Consider the following 14,713-nt stretch of genomic DNA (forward strand, 5'->3'; position numbering starts at 1 on the left):
ACAAGATTGTACAACCATCTCTACTATGTAATTGCAAAGCATACTCATCAAAGCAAAAAGAAAATTCACACCTATTTGCAGTCACTCTCCTTTCCCCCTTCCCCCAGTTGCTGGCAACTACTAATCTTGTATTGATCTTTGTGGATCTGCCTATTTTGGACATTTTATAGAAATGGAAGCATACTATGTGTTGCCTTTTGTGACTTTGTTTTACTTAGTATGTTTTCAAGGTTTATTCATGTTGTGTTTTGAATCATGACTTAATTGTTTTCTGTGGGTGAATAATATTCCTTTTTATTGACATAACACACTTTGCTTACGTATACATCATTTGATAAACATTTGGGTTGTTCCACCTTTTGATTATTATAAATAACAGTGCTATAAATGTGTATATGAATTATTGACTGGGAAATATATTTTAATTATCTTTGGTGTGTATCTAAGAGTAGAGTTGTTGAGCTACATGAAAACCCTATATTTAGCATTTTAAAGAACTGCCAAACTGTTTTCGAAAGTGGCTGCCTCATTTCAATTTGCTACCTACAGTATATAAGAGTGACAGTTTCTTCATATTCTTACCCAAACTGGTTTTTCATTGATTATTGTCATCCTAGTGGGTTTGAAGTGATATCTATGATGGTTTTGACTTGCATCTTCCTAATGACTAATGATATTGAACATCTTTTTATATGTATATTTACCATTTTGTCTATGGTCTTTGGAGAACTATTTGTTTTGTTTGTTTTGCAAGATGGCAAATTAGAGGCTTTTAGCATGCCTCAACCACTTGGAAATAGCAAGATAGTGCATAAATATCAACTTTGAGTTTTAATTCAAGGAGGAAAATGGGAATTCACCTGTATTGGTCCATTCTCATGCTTCTATAAAGACATACCCGAGACTAGGTAATTTATAAAGGAAAGAAAATGTAGTACATATACACCATGGAATACCACACAGTCATAAAAAAGAACAAAATACTTTACTTTGTAGCAACATAGACATCGTGGAGGCCATTATCCTAAGCAAATTAACAAAGGAACAGAAAACAAAATACTGCATGTTCTCACTTATAAGTGGGAGTTAAACAGTAGGTATTACATGGACATAAAGACAGCAACTATAGACACTGGGGATTACTAGAGAGGAGAAAGGGAAGGGACAAAGGTTGAAAAACTAACCATTGAGTTCTATGTTCAGTACCCCGGATGATGGGATCAATTGTAACCCAATGGGATCAATTGTAACCCAAACAGTATACCCTTGTAAAAAGCCTGCATATTGGCCAGGCGTGGTGGCCCTGTAATCCCAGCACTTTGGGAGGCTGAGCCAGGTGGATCACCTGAGGTTGGAGTTGGAGACCAGCCTGACCAACATGGAGAAACTCAATTTCTACTAAAAATACAAAGTTGGCTGGGTGTGGTGGTATATGCCTGTAATCCCAGCTACTCGAGAGGCTGAGGCAGGAGAATCACTTGATCCTGGGAGGCAGAGGTTGCAGTGAGCCAAGATCACGCCGATAGTGCCATTGCACTCCAGTCTGGGCAACAAGAGCGAAAGTCTATCTCAAAAGCAAAAGACAAAACAAACAAACAAAAAAGCCTGCATATTTAGCCTCTAAATTTAACATAAAAGTTGAAATTATTTTTAAAAAAATAGCAAGAATAAAAAAAGGAATATATATTCAAATCATTTACCCACATTTAAATTGTGTTATTTTCCTTTATTTTTGAATGGTAAGACTTCTTTATATATTCTAGATACCAGGCCTTTGTCAGATACATGATTGATTTGCGAATACTTTCTTCTCTTATATGGAAGTTTTTCACTTTACTGATATTATACTTTGAAACACAAAAAGGTTTTATTATTTTCAAAAAGTCTAATATATTTAACTTTTTGGTTACTTGAGCTTTAAGTGTCATGTCTCAGAAACCATTGTCTAATCCAGATCATAAAGATTTACACCTTTTGTCCGAGAGTTTTATAGCTTTAGCTCTTACATTTAAGTCTTTATAACATGCGAGTTGATTTTTCGTATGGTGTGAGATGAAGGTTCAGCTTTATTCTTTTGTATGTGAATATCTAGTTTCCCCAGCACTATATTTTTTTTAAAGATTGTTCTTTTGCCATTGAATTGTTTTGACATCCTTGTCAAAGATCAATTGACTATAAGTGTGAGGGATTATCTGTGGAGTCTCAATTCTATTCTATTGATCTATATGTTTATCTCAGTACCATGCTGTTGTGATTACCATAGCTTCATAGCAAGTTTTGAAATCAGAAAATGTGAGTCCTTGCTGTGGTTTGGATATGCTTTATTTTTCCTCATCAAAGCTCATGCTGAACTTTGACCTCCAATGTACCCATGTCAGGAGGTGGAGCCTAGTGGGAGGTGTTTGGGTCATGGGAGCAGATCTTTCATGAATAATTTGATTGTGTTCTCTTAGTAGTGAGTGAGTTTTCGCTCCAATGAGACTCTGTTAGTTCTCATGGAAATGAATTAGCTCTCAGGAGCATGGGTTGTTACAATGGCAGGACACTCCTTTAGTTTTATCTCTTTGCATGTGTCCACTTCCCCTTTGTCTTTCTTTGAGATGTTTTGATCTACCATGTGGCCCCAACCAGAAGCTGAGCAGATACTGGCAGCATGCTTCTTGTACATTTCAGCCTACAAAACCTTGAGCTAAATAAACATATTTTAAAAGTAGGTTACCCAGCCTCAGGTATTCTGTCTTAGCAACAGAAAACAAGCTAAGACAGTCCTTCAATTTTGTTTTTATTTTGAAAAATTGTTTTGTCTATTCTGGGTCTTTGCATTTTTATGTGACTTTTTTGATCAGCCTGTCAATTTTTGCAAGAATATTACTGAGATTTTGAAAAAGGGTGCCTTGAATCTGTAAATCAATTTTGGAAGAAATACTATCTCAAGAATATTAACTACTCCTGGGAGGATCATGCTTGAACAAGGGTTCACTTGTGCCATTCATGACTTGTGAGACCTGTGCTCAGAGCTGCCAAGTCAGGACATATGGGAAGCCATGGGACAATTACGGTTCACTCTGATTAGCAAACAAACCTGAGCTGCCTTCTGTGGAGGCTTCCATCATGGACAGCAACTCCTTCTAAAGAGGTTCAGCATGTATGTGTCTATTTCTACATTTTTTCCAGCTGTGATAGCACAATGTGGAATCAGCTATGCGAACTCTACCGGAGACAGAGGCTGCGGGAAGGGATGGTATTCCATAATCCTCATTCTATATGTGTCCTAAGGGCAGCTACAAGCAAAAGTTACTGCCTTCTAGACAAGTTTACATGACACATAGGCCAGAGAGAGGTAATTTGAGCTCAGCTAAAATCAGATGAATATTTTCCAATTTCGTAGCTCACAGTACTTAGTTTTTTAGTGAATTGTGAACTTCATGTCCTTAGGTAAGAAAATCAATGGGACTTCTTTAATTTGGCCCCAGGACAGTTTCTCATCATTGTAGACGTAATCAGGCTCAAGAGCAGGTCTGCAGAATGTCCAGATCCATGTGCTAGGGTGACCAGATGTCCATTTAGAGTACAGGCATTATTTTATTAATAAACACTAAGGCCAAACTTGGAATTCCTGGTAATTGTTCTACAGATCCTGTTGAAGGGCATCCAAAGATGTCACTTGCTGAATTTTGTTCAAGAACTGCAAAATCAGTGAGAAATGCAATGCGTTAAAAAAAAAAAAAACAAAAAACAAACAAACAAAAAAACAGACCAGGCATAGTGGCTCATGCCTGTCATCCCAGCACTTTAGGAGGCTGAGGCGGGCGGATCACCTGAGGTCAGAAGTTCGAGACCAGCCTGGCCAACACGGTGAAATACCGTCTCTGCTAAAACAAGTACAAAAATTAGCCAGGTGTAGTAGCAGGTGCCTGCAATCTCAGCTACTCAGGAGGCTGAGGCAAGAGAATCGCTTGAACCCAGGAGGCAGAGGTTGTGGTGAGCTGAGATCGCACCATTGCACTCCAGTCTGGGAGACAAGAGTGAGACTTTGTCTCAAACAACATCAACAACAACAAAAAGATAGTCCAAAGAGTGTGAGTCCAGTGGATATGGTTTTTCTTGATCTTAAAAATGTCAGGAGGAACAAGATGAGACTAACAAAGAAAGAATATCAAGTAAATCTTCAGCCAATAGAGATTTAATAAAAATAGAAAAATTGTGAGTGCTGAGTTTTATAAAATGAATAGACCACTGAACTTTTGAAATTGACAGAGTAGACACTAAAGGAAGCTCAGGAGACATGAATTATTTAGACATGCAATATTTTCTAGATTGGAAAGGTTTTTGTTAACTCCCTCACAAGAGACAAAAGATGCAATCCATAGATAGAGTGGTAGGCAAGAACAACTATTTATTTTACAAAGTCTATGAGAGGGAAGCATTGTCTTATTCAACAACCAGCTCATAGAGTATAAAGGTTAGCAGTTAGAGCTACTGGTTAAGGAAGACTGATTGTACCAATTCCTTCTCTAATGACCAGGCAGAAGTGACAGATTTTAGGGTGACCAAATCTGCTGAGAGCACAGTGGTATTTATGTCAGAGAAGACCAAGGGAGATAACCAAAAGGTTCCCTGAAACCCAGCTCGAATCCGGGGAACAGATGAATGACTGCAAAATAATCATGCACGCATTGATGCTCTTGAGAGGCATCCTCTAAGCTGGGGCCAGGCCAGGCATTATCCATCCGTTCAACCTGCCAGGAGAAGCTGTGGACGTCACTGGGGACGGCACAGGGCAACACCTGGGAAATGTGAATCTGTGGTTACAGACAGGGAGAGGAACTGACATTGTCTTAAGGAAATAATAATACAGAAAAAAAAAAAAAAAAAGCCAAATGCTTGGTGCAAGACCAACCCTCAGCAATTATGAGGTTTTTGTCTGGCTCTGCTTCTGAGTGGTGGCTTTTTGACCTGAATAAATCTGGGGAAATTTGTAAACCAATTGGTGCCAGCCAAGTGCCTGGAGCAGTGCGAATGGAGGCACACAGGCAAGTCTTGACGTGAACGGAACATATAAACTTACATCTGGTTTGGCCGCCTTAGCTGTTATGGGCTGGAAATTTGTGCTCCCACCCTCTACACACATATGTGGAAGCTCTAATCCCCAGTGTGGCTGTATTCGGAGATGGGACCTCAGAGGAAGAAACTGAGGTCAAATGAGAACATCAGGGTGGAACCCTGAACCAATAGGATTAATGTCCTTATAAGAAGAGACACAGGAGAGCTTGTTCATGCTTTTTCACTCTTTCATGCCCCCCTCTCTCTCCCTGTGCTAAGGAAAGATGACATGAGGACAGAGAGAGAAGGTGGCATTTTACAAGCCAGTAAGAGTCCCCTCACCAGAAACCTAATTTGCTGGCATCTAGATTGTGGACTTCCAGCATCCAGAGTTGTGAAAACATGCCTATTGTTAAACCATCCAGTCTGTGGTATTTTGTTACAGCAGTCCCTGAAAACTAACATAATGGCCATATAGGAAAAAGATGCTGGAAAGCTCACCTCTTCTAAATAGGGGTATATCAAGGTATGGCAGACAGTCAGTTCAAATCCATAAACATTTTAAAATTCATGAGTTGCAGTGATAATGCAAATAGGAAAAGGATTCAATTCCCTGCTTTCAGAAAATTCACACTATAATTAGAAAAAATGAGACCCTAAGAATTAAACATAACAGAATGTGATTAGAGTTACACCACCACAGGAAGCCCAGGGCAGAGTGATGGGGTCACACTGGAGCTGACAGTAATTTCCTAAACAGTTTGCTCTTTGAGATGGGATTAGGTCTTTGGAATGTTTCACATTTAATGGTTTAAGATAATTAAAATCACATATTCTGAAACGTCTTCTCCCACACTCTTGTGGTATATATTCATTTTCTCTAAAACATTTAGCTTATTTTTTTTAATTATTTGAGGAGAAAAAATTTAAAAAATTTCCACGTGCCCTTGATAGCACTAACTATAATATATAATGATTGATTGATAGATAGATAGATGGATAGATAGATAGATAGATAGATAGATAGATAGATAACTTTTAAATCTTTTAAAGCTCACGTTTATCTCTTAAGGAATGGAATCCTTGTAATAGCCCACGTAGGTTGCGAAGTAAGGCGTGACTGTCCTCTAAGAATGAAGATCGCTTGGTGACATCTGTAAAGTCACACAGCAAAGTCAAGGCTGCTTAAGGCTGAATCAAAACTTTCCTACCACCGTCTGAACACCTGTTCCCTAAAGTGTTTAAAGTCATCTGAAGTCCTTTGAAACGTCAGCCTGAGGGAGAGAAAAAGGGAAGAGAAAGGAGAGGGGAATGGAGAGAATAAAACAGAGAGAGAGACGCAGGTAGAGAGACAGAGGTAGAGACAGTGGTAGAGAGAGCCTGAAACACAGACACGTGGATAATCAGGCAGTCTGCGCTCGGGAAATTAAGTAACTTCCTCAAGAGAAGAGAAAGTTGCCAAACAGAGAGAAAGGGGGTCCCCTACAGTGCCCTGGGCACCTTTCCTTCACAGCAAGCCTTGAGGCTATTTCCTGTTTGGTCCTGTGATGAAAGTCCTGTCCTTTATACCCTAAGCCTGAGGAGGCAAGGACAGCCTCTGTCTTTCTTTCATTGCCCTTCCTTGGGCCTACTGAGAGCCCTATACCTAGAGGGTGCTCCAGAGATAGTTGCTCAGTGGGCAAGGGACAGAGAGAAGGGCTCACCAGGTGCACACACTCGCACAGGTAAGAACAGCAGCTTGAGGGGCTCCATTCTGAGTCTATGAGCTGCTCACATTTGCCCAGTGGGCCAGGGGAATACATACTCACAAGTAAGTGTGACAGTTGGAGAGGCTCAGTTATGGACTGGGTGCTTATGTCTCCCACAAATTCACATGTTGAATTTTACCCCCAAGGTTATGGTATGAAGAGGTGAGGCCTGGGAGGTGATTAGGTCAGGATGGTGCAGCCCTTATAGAAGAGGCCTCAGGAGCTCTCTCGTGCTCCATGGGAGGACACGGTGAGAGGGTGGCCCTCCACAAGGCAGGAAGTGAGCTCTCGCCAGACACAATCTGCCAGGGGCTTGATCTTGGACTTCCCACTCTCCAGAACTGTGAGAAGTAAGTGCTGTTTAAGTCATGGTATGTTGTGTAAGTCTATGTTTTGTGTTTTTGTTTGTTTGTTTGTTTTGAGATGGAGTCTCACTCTGTCACCAGGCTGGAGTGCAATGGCACGATCTCAGCTCACTGCAACCTCTGACTCCCTGATCCAAGCGATTCTCCTGCCTCAACCTCCCATGTAGATGGGACTACAGGCACACGCCACTAAGCCCAGCTAATTTTTGTATATTTAGTAGAGACGGGGTTTCACCATGTTGGTCACGCTGGTCTCGAACTCGTGACCTCGTGATCTGCCAGCCTCAGCCTCCTAAAGAAGTCCATGGTAATTTGTTATAGCAGTCTGGACTGACTAAGGCAGGCCTGATCCTGAATTTGGAGAAACATTTTTCATTGACTTGTAGTCATTTTGACTCAGCTTGTGACACATACATTTTTTAGCCCATACTCACAGGGATAGATCATTTTTAAAGTATCTGAAGCTTATATAATTCAGACGGCCTTTTGAAAGAAAAGAAAGATAAAATGAACAGTAAAAAAGACATCCTATGGCAGAGAGGAGGTATGGGCTGAGTTTTAATAGTGCCTCTGTCCTTTACTGTTTGGGTGATTTGGGGGCTGTTTGCCACTTGCTATGATTCAGTTTCTCATGTGTAAAATGGGGATAATAAGAACATCTTAGATTGCAGATTTATCTTAATGATTATTGAGTTAATCCATATGACATTAAGAAAAATGCTTGACTGCCTAGAAAGTGCCCAACAAATATAAGACATTGCTATTATTGCTTTTATAAAATCTGGATAATGATGTAAATAACCTTTAAATATATGATACTTTATTAAAACTCCTTGTGGCAATTGGGATGTTGAACATTTTGTTAATTGCATAGTATTTGAATAAAGGAAATGTGATTTCAAACGGAGTCAATACTGGAACAGATATGTTTCCATAGCAGGGAAATGTAGAATCAGGTTGGTCAGAAGTCTATTTTGGGGATTGATTAAGTGTCTGTAAAACACAGGCAAGTTATGATTATCCATAACAGAAGTGCCCGTGTGAAGACTGATTCTCAATTTAGATCCTTGGTTGCTCTGTTCTGTGGAGTACAGGGCACCTCCTTAGAGCAAAGTCATTCCTGGCTTCCGTGGAAGATGGAAGGAATTGTTCAAACACAAAATACTCTTAGCTCTGATGAAGAACAGCTTTCTGTACACTTAAGGTAATATTCTCATTACTAGATTGTATTCTTGAAACAGACAGTGAGGTACTTCAATTTTTTCAAAAATTATGAAAAAAAATAGATTTTCTTTGGCCAGTAGTCAAGGTTGCTGTTTATCTTGGGCTCTCTGCTTTTGTGATCAGAGAAGGAAAGAGTTTGGCAGGTAGCTTTTTGCTTGCTCTAGTAATTGTTTTTTTCTGGTATATTTTTCTTTTACCAAAAGAGATAATGTTGGGAAACCATAAAGGGTAAAAAGAACAGAAATACAGAAGTTCCGAAATACTCTGAACTTCCCTTCAGAAAATGGAGGGTAAGGTCATTAACAGGCCGCACAAGCTACTCAAGAATAAGAAGGAAAATCTGCCAACAAAACATTTCATACCAGGATATGCTTTTTCCCATTTGATCATTGAGTTTGATTTTTCACTGATTCATATTTTTTCAAAAGTTTTATAGAAATTAGAATTGGGAGAGTTTTTCAAATATCCCAAAATTCAGACAGTGGGGATGGTGGGAATGCCCAAAAGTATTTTACTGGGTAGAGGGGCCGCTAGTGTGAAATATATCAAAGAGTTAAGTCACCTGGAACCAAAGGGTACAAGTTTTATTTGCAGTATGATCCTAAAACGATTTGGTAATATTTTAATTGCACACAAAAACATAAATACAGAGCATCTTTTGCTGAATCTGGTGTTTGAAGGTAATGGAAAAATAATTTTTTAGAAAACAAAATAAATGTAAATGTGTTTTTACATATTGTGTTTCAGCCCAAAGGGAGAGCTACCAACAATAGAATCAAACGTCTAGAAATTCATGACCATCCAACGTGGAAGTATTTGGAAGCTCGCTGTATGAATTCCATTCTTCCCATAGGGTAGAGCCATGTCCATTGCCACCGTGGTGATCAGAGGCAGCACCAGTTTCCAGGCAACAAAGCTGATTGCTAATCCAGCCTTGGCTGTCCAGTGGTGGGGCCTTAGTCAGATGACCAAAAGCCATGAGATGAGAATTGTTTTGAGAATGAAGGTGAGGATAGCCATCACACTGGACTGTGGAAGATCAGTCTAGGGACGTAGATAAGACCCATGATCCTGGGCCTAGAAAGAGCCTCAGTGATTGTTTTGAAAGTGTAACAAGTGTAACATTTTTGAAATAGTTTGTGTTTCTTCTTCCAATTATCTTGATTTGACAAGTGACCTCCATTGTATAAAGACAAGAAGATATGACTGAATGAGAAGAGAAAGAAGAAAAGAGAAGCATTTATTTGGGCATTTCTTAATAAATGCTGATCACACCTTCGCACAGGCATTTTTAAAGCCTACTAAAATGTCTAAAATGTCTATCATGCTGGCCCTCAATAATCCAGTCATTTCCCCATGTCATCTCTGCTTTCATAAAAAGGTTTTCAGAACCGCTGCCTACACATGCAGTGATTGTATTACTGTGTTCAAGGACATATGGCTACATGATGCTGTTCTTCCATAAATTCAGAGTTTACTCATGCACATTCACATGTCATATCCAGCAGACAGGCCAACGTTCTCCGACCCAGTTCACCCTGAGGGAGTGGCAGGAAGTGGGGGGGGTGGAGCAGATGTGCCCATGTAGCTGAGGGCACTAGCAAGGTCACCACTCTGAAATGAGTTTATTAATTACTGGTGAGCAGCCCCACTCTTTGCTCGTGTTTTCAGGTGTGTAGGACTACTTGAGTCATGTGGTGTGGAAGATCGAAGCCTACTCTGTGCAACTTTGGGGGAAATGATCAAGGAAAATTATTCTCAAGGCTTTATTGTGAAGTGGCTATGCCGATCATGAGGGGAATGAGGAATAATTGGGCACTTACCTGAAAAGGCAGGAATGGAGCAAGTACTTACTGAAGGGCAGATGTTGAAAATCGGGGGTTGTACATCTTATGCAAAGGGAAGAGTATCAGCCAATGAAAAGATGTGTAAATGCTTGTGACGTGTTACAGTGGCTGGTAGTAAAGAGGCGAGTCTGGTAGGAATTGAGCTTGCTTATAGGGAGAGAAGAGAAGAAAAGAGGGAAGTTAGAAAGATCAGGAGAAGCCCTACAATGAAAAGCTTTAGTTATCTTTCCAACGAAACAAAAAGAAAAAAACAAAAACAACTTTAATTGGTTCACAGTTCCAGCTGGCTGGGGAGACCTCACGATCATGGTGGAAGGCAAAAGAGGAGCAAAGGCATGTCTTACATGGCAGTAGGCAAGAGAGTGTGTGGAGGAACTGCCCTTTCTAAAACCATAAGACTTCATGAACCTTCATTATCAGGAGAACAGCATGGGAACTTTTATTCCTGAACAGTGATTTTGTTCAGTAGCACTTCTTTCTCTTGAAAACTAAAAAAAAAAAAGTGAACCACAAATACGTAGAACAGTTAAAAGTTAAAGGTGGAGCTGGTATGGTTTTGGTGTGAGAGAGGTGTGACTTTCTGTGCTATTAACCATGGGCCAGGGGCTTCCCTAGCAATCTAAATCTGTAAATCACATTGCTGCCTCTGGAAGAATCGGCACCCTGGAAGCCATCACCAGGAAGCCATAGTCCATTCCTAGACCTGCACAACTGCATATAACTACAATAACTACAGCACAACTGCGTGAAAAGGTGTTGTAAGTAGAGAGTACAGACTGATGGAAAGAAAGATGATTAGGTATGTCGAGAGAATGAAAGGTCACTCGATCAGGGGATTGGAGCTTTGGTTAAGGATGGGCCCTCTGTTGTAGAAAGTCAGCAAATGTCAAATTCTAAGCCAGAGCTCAGGATATCAGAGTGAGTGCTCAGTGCTTAGAAAATAGCTAACTCTCTTGTTTATCGTAAAATCCATTGCCGTTAACTTTACAGTTTAGTCAGGTAATTTTCTGGAAGCTTTTCAGAGAAATAAGTTTCAACAGTATAATAGCATTAAAATGGGACCCAGGTAACAATAAACCCTATTGTTCAACTGTGTAATAAGTATTTTGTGCTTATGAAAGTCATTCTTTGTGAGACAATGAGATTTTACCCAAGCTCAGTGAAAATGCCTTTTGAATTTGTTTCTAGTACCCTAAGGGATGATGGCTCACCTGCCTTGCCAAGGTTAATGTGGCAAAATGGAAAGAAAGGATTAGATGCTTGGGGAAAAAAAGGAGAGAAAAAGATTTAGGGAGAAATTTCAGGGAGTGTCTCAATCCTACATCCATACTACCAGACCTGGGTATAGTTAATTACAATGTTGGGACAGCCTAAAGCAAAAATCAGGTTAAAACATGTAACTTACATATGGATTCATTAGAGAGCACGTTGTGAATTTTATTCTCCTAGGGAAGATGATTGTTATATCTGCCACATTACATAGGATTAGTGGATAACCTGAGGTTAAGAGTTTAAGACCAGCCTGGCCAACGTGGTGAAACCCCATCTCTGCTAAAAGAACAAAAATTAGCTGGGCATGGTGGCAGGTGCCGGTAATCCCAGCTACTTGGGAGTCTGAGGCAGGAAAATTGCTTGAACCTGGAAGGTGGTAGTTGCAGTGAGCCAAGATTGTGCCATTGCACTCTAGCCTGGGTGACAGAGTAAGACCCTGTCTCAGATGAGAGAGAGAGAGAGAGAGAGAGAGAGAGAGAAAAGAAAACAAGAAAAAAGGAAAAGGAGAAGAAAAATATTTGAAAAAATATTTGCCCGAAATTACACACACATTTGAGGAGAAACATAAACTCACATATTGAGGAAGATCAACAAACTTCTTGAAGAGGAAAGATGAGGAAAAAGACAAGGCAAATCATAATCAAATTTCTGAAAACCAGTGATTTAAAAAAAAAAAAGATCTTAAAAGCACCCAGAGGAAAATGACAGATAGAAGAACAAAGCTAAGATGACATTCTGATAAGATATCCGATATCAACAGACATTATGCAAACAAGGGAAGTGAGATGACATATCTGAAGTATGAGGGAAAAATCCTGTCAACATAAAATTCTGTACTTAGTGAAAATATATTTTAAAAATAAAGACAAAATAACAACTTTTTGTGTAAACTAAGGATAACAAATTCATTGCCATAGACTTTCTCTACAGAAGGAAGTGTTAAAGAAAGTTTTGCAGAAAAAGAAAAAAATGTCAACAGATTAAAAAAATATGGTTCTAAACAAAAAGTGTGTTGAGTCCTAGAAATAGTAAATCTGTGGGTAAATATCAAAGACATTTTTCTTACTATCTCCCTAAAAGAAAAATGATTGTTTCATGTAAAAATAAAAATAATATACTATGTATTCATTACATGTGTAGACTTAATGTGCAGCATAATAAACAATAATATAATAATAACGTTATGGAAGAAAGGTTAAATATAGAAGTATATTATTTTAGGCCAGGCATGGTGGCTCACATCTGTTATCCCAGCATTTTGGGAGGCCGAGGCAAGCAGATCACTTGAGCTCAGGAGTTAGAGACCAGGCTGGACAACATGGGGAAACCCCATCTCTCCTTGACCCCCAAAAAAACCCCTAAGAAACAACCCCCACCCCCCAAAATAAAACCACACACACAGAGCCAGGTATGGTGGTGCACACATGTAGCCCCAGCTACTTGGGAGGCTGAGGTGGGAGGATCACTTAAGCTCCAGAGATGGAAGGTGCAGTGAGCCAAGACTGCCCCAATGCACTCCAGCCTGGGTGTCAGGGAGAGAGCTCATCTCAAATTGAAAAAAAAAAAAGTATATTTTTATAGTTCCAGAAACAGATTCATATATTTAAGGTTTTAAGGTTTAAGGTCATACATGACATAAAATTGCCAAGATAATTCATTGGGGAAAGGATAATCTTTTCAAATGTGATTTTGGAACAATTATATGTATCCATGTGAAAAAGTCACAATAATTACATTATACTTTATAAATAAGTTAACCTGAATCATACATAAAGGCAAAAACCAAAATTATAAAACTTCCAGGATAAAATTTTTTGTGACCTTGGGTTAAGCAAAGATTTCTAAACGCACAAAATGCACAACCTATGAAATAAAAATATGAAAAATTACAATACAACAAATTAATTTTTATCATATAAAGTGTATTAGCGTATTTTCATACTGCTATAAGGAAATACGAGGGTAATTTATAAAGAAAAAGAGGTTTAATTGGTTCACAGTTCCAGCTGGCTGGGGAGACCTCACGATCATGGTGGAAGGCAAAAGAGAAGCAAAGGCATGTCTTACATGGCAGTAGGCAAGAGAGTGTGTGGAGGAACTGCCCTTTCTAAAACCATAAGACTTCATGAACCTTCATTATCAGGAGAACAGCATGGGAAAACCTGCCCCCAAGATTCGATGATCTCCCACTGGGTCCCTCCCATGACATGTAGAAATTATGAGAGCTACAAATCACGATGAGATTTGGGTGGGGGACACAGCCAAACTATATCATTTCATCCTGGCTCCTCCCAAATCTCATGTCCTCACATTTCAAAACCAATCATGCCCTTCCCAACAATCCCCCAAAATCTTAACTCATTTCAGCATTAACTCAAAAGTCCACAGCCCAAATTTGTGTAGCTGGCTTGAATTTCTCCTCAGAAAATGGGTTTTTCTTTTCTATCACATCATCAGACTGCAAATTTTCCAAACTTTTATGCTCTGCTTCTTTTTTAAACATATGTTCCAATTCCAAACCATATCTTTGTAAATGAATTAAACTGAGTGTTTTTAAGAGCACCTAAGTGACATTCTTGAACATTTTGCTGCTTAGAAATTTCTTCCATTACATACCCTAAATCATCTCTCTCAGGTTCAAACTTACACAAATCTCTAGCACAGAGGCCAAATTCTGACAGTATCTTTGCTAAAGCATAGCAAGAATCACCTTTGCTCCAGTTCCCAATAAATTCTTCATTTCCGTCTGAGACCACTTCAGCCTGGACTTTTTGCTCAAACCCATTTAACAAGTCTGTAGGAAGCTCCAGACTTTCCCACATTTTCCTGTTTTCTTCCGAGCCCTCCAAACTGTTCCAACCTCTGCCTGTTACCAGTTCCAAAGTCACTTTCACATTTTTGGGTATCTTTATAGCAATAATCCACTCTACTGGTACCAATTTACTATATTTATCAATTTTCATATTGTTATGAAGGAAAATCCAAGACTGGGTAATTTATAAAGAAAAAGAAGCTTAATGGACTCACATTTCCACATGGCTTGGGAAACCTCACAATCATGGTGGAAGGCAAAGGAGGAGCAAAATCATGTCTTACATGGCAGCAAGCAAGAAAGCATGTACAGGGGAACTGCCCTTTATAAAACCATCGAATCTCGTGAGACTTATTCACTGTCATGAGAACAGCATGGGAAAACCCAACCCTATGATCCAAT

Source organism: Macaca nemestrina, chromosome 6 (assembly GCF_043159975.1).
Source record: "Macaca nemestrina isolate mMacNem1 chromosome 6, mMacNem.hap1, whole genome shotgun sequence".
Classification (NCBI taxonomy): domain Eukaryota; kingdom Metazoa; phylum Chordata; class Mammalia; order Primates; family Cercopithecidae; genus Macaca; species Macaca nemestrina.